Below are 3,525 nucleotides of genomic sequence, written 5' to 3'. Positions count from 1 at the left end.
TTTGATCCTGTTTATCTTTCCGGGGAGATTATTAGATAGGGAAGATGGTATCAGACCTAGCCTAGTTTCCAACCTCAGACCTCCAACTGAAATAATGACAGTGATCCGTGGCAGCTCACATTTATTGTTTACTATGCACTATGTCCTCTGTCATGTGCTTAACATGGTCTATCATGCTTAATCCTCGTAATAGCCCCTGAGGCACAGAGTGACCACAGCAGCTTGCCCAGCGTCATCCCGCTGGCCAGCGTCAGAGCAGGGATGACCCCGGTCTGTCTCACTGCAGAGCTAGGACCACAACGCTAACTTCTCTATTGCTCTCAAGCCTGAGAGGAAGATGTGCTCCTGGGCTTGAGACTGAGGGCTCTCCCTCTGCCGCGCTCAGGACTGAGCAGCAGATTTGCTGGCAGCTGACGCCAGATGCCAGGGCTTAAGCTAATGAAATCACTATTTGCTCAGGTGCAGGCTGAACCTGGGGGTAGGCCCCTGGGGAGCAAAGCGTACTCCTAGGAGGAGAGGCCAAGGCAAGGGGGTGAGAAGTCTAGGAACGGACCAGCTTGAACAATTGGAACCTTTAAAAAAGGTATTTTACAAAGGCTTCTTGCACTACATGAGAGATGGGAAGAAATGACCTCTAAGATCCTTTCCAGTTCTCTGTTCCCATGAACAACAAAAATAGTGTGATCATGCACTAGCTTTGCTTGATGGCCCTACGTATTTTAAGCCAGCTATGAAGTTTTAGGCCTCTGGACAAGGATTGCTTACCTGTCTACAGATCAGAAGTCAGCTTTGAAATGGCAAATCTTCCATTTAAGAAAATGCTCAGGTTTGACTGAAAGTAGGACAGGGAGGACGATGTTTCCCTAAGGTGAACAAGTCAGTACTTCCTGATACCATTGTATTTTCAGAATTACAAGTGACCTCAGTTTGCTCATCTGTAAAATGGGATTGCAAATCATCTTTACGTGATTTTTAAAAAGACTTAAAATAAGAAATGTTGTGCATATGAAATCGTTTATTGTTCACAGAAACATTTGTATATTATACTTTATTCAATGATCCTGATGTAAAGGACACTAGGAAGAAAGGAATATGGAAGACCATTCAGGTTTTTCCTGATCATTCAGTTTTAAAAATAAAGCTGTGCTGAATACACTCTTCTCTTAAATTATTCAGAACTGAGGTCATTTGACCATAAAGCCACTTGAAAGTCACTAAGACAACTAAATCAACTTTTAAAAATCACTTCAAGTTGTGGTCTTGAGGACATTTGATTCAATCGATAGACAACTGGCTAAATAGCCTAGTTTTCTCAGCTTGAGGTACTGATTTACTCAAGGATTCTTATGCTCTGAGACTCTGAAGATTTGCTAGATAGAAATATGCCATTCTAGTCTCAATATTTTCTCAAGAAAAGGAAATGTGTACAACTTAAAACATTCCTTCTATTCTAATGTCATAAAGTCCTGCATAAAGTCCTGGATTCTGTACTTAAAAAAAAAAAATTTTTATCCTTACCTGAGGATATTTTTCCCATTGCTTTTCAGAGAGAGTGGAAGAGAGAGAGAAACATCGATGTGAGAGAGACACATGGATTGGTTGCCTCCTGCACAGGCGCCGACCGTGGCCGGGGATCGAGCCTGCAACCGAGGTACGTGCCCTTGGCTGGCATCAAACCAGGGACCCTTCAGTCCACAGGCCAACGCTCTAACCACTGAGCCAAACCGGCCAGGGTGGATTCTGTGCTAGTTTTCAACAGGCAGCGTCGTTTCATAGTCTTTACGCAGAAAAAGCCAGAACGAGGCTCATTTCCAACTTTAGAGAATTATACCCCATGTAACTGGAACACTGTGATAAAATGCTATCTACCCAGAAGTCTGGAGGAACGTACTGCAAGACCTGGGAACTAGAGGCCAAAGTTCCGGATAACCCGGTGCTGATGGATTGCCACTAAAACTGTCAATGAGAAGATTCCACTGCTGTGTCCTTTCCAGGGTCTCCTCTCAGCAGTAGGAACAGAAACAGCAGTGACAGCACTAACAGTGGAGGCAGCAGCAGAAATAGCACCAGCATTAGCGGGAGTAGTGTAAGCGGCAGCACTGGAGCGTCTACTTGTCAGGCCAGCACCAACATTTATCTATGTGCCTATCAATCAATCATCTATCTATCTAACACATCATCTGTGGTCCTTCTATCTGTATTGCATTATCTGTGGGGCTTATCATTACATACCTTTCACTGATAAGGAGGCCGAGGCCTGACAAGTGTAGGTGATTTACTTGAGGCTAGATACAAAACCAGGATTTAAACCTTGGTTTGTCTTTCCGGCGGTTTAAACCCCTATCATCTCCCACCTGGATGAACACGATAGTCTCCTAGCAGCTCTCCTCCATTTGGCCCTTGGTTCCCTGAAGGTTATTTTCAAGATAGCAGCTACACGGATTCTGTTAAGACAACATTTAAAGATTTTTGTTTTTCATTGAAGTGTAAACATACATCTATTCAAAATCCACTAATGGCTTGCTATCCCAGGATAAAAGTCAAGTCCTTACAATGGCTTTTAAGGCCCTGTATTACGTGGTCCAATTGCCCCTCAGGCCCCATACTGTGACATTCTCTCCTATCCCCCCACCCCAACCCATGTTCTTTTGTAGCCCCGTCAGTCTTGTTGCTATTCCTTGGGTCGGGCATGATCCTCCTTCAAAGTCCTCCCCCTTTTTCCTTCCTCCTCCTGTTAGCTGTAGATTATTAGGTTAGGTTAAGGAGGTTGTTTTCATGTTACTAGTTTGCTTAGTTTTTAAAATTGATTTTAGAGAGGGAGAAAGAGAGAGGGACACACACACAGACATCGTTTTGTTGTTCCACTTATTTATGCATTCATTAGTTTTTAAATTTATCTTTGTTGTTGAAAGTATTACAGATGTCCCCTTTCCCCCCCTATGATTACTTCATTCTTGTATGTGTCCCAACCGGGGTCGAACCTGCAACTTTGGTGTAGCGGGACACTAACCAACTGGGCTACCTGGCCAGGGCCTGCTAAGTTTTTTTGGTACAAGATTCACATACCATAAAATTAACCATCTCAGCGTTGTGGAATTGTGCACCTTGAAACCTGTATAATTTTGTTAACCTGTGTTACCCCAATAAATTCAATATAAAGGAAAAAATACCATCTTAAAACGAACAATTCAGTGGCATTTCGTACATTCACAATGGAGTGTAACCACCAGCTCTATCTAGCTCCTAAACATTTTCATCACTGGCAAAAGACCCCGTACCCATTAAGCAGTCACTCCCCACTCCTCCCTCCCCAGTCCCTTGCAACCACCAATCTGCTTTCTGTCTCTATGGATTTGCCTCTTTGGGATATTACATATAAATGAAATCATACAATATGTAACCTATTTTTTTCATTTAGCACCGTTTTTGAGGTCCATCCATATTGTAGCATGTATCACTACTTGTTTTTTATGGCTAAGTAATGTTCCATTGTATGGATATATTACAATTTATTTCTCCATCTGT

Source organism: Miniopterus natalensis, chromosome X, assembly GCF_054644295.1.
Source record: "Miniopterus natalensis isolate mMinNat1 chromosome X, mMinNat1.hap1, whole genome shotgun sequence".
Classification (NCBI taxonomy): domain Eukaryota; kingdom Metazoa; phylum Chordata; class Mammalia; order Chiroptera; family Miniopteridae; genus Miniopterus; species Miniopterus natalensis.
This window is presented reverse-complemented; position numbering follows the sequence as displayed.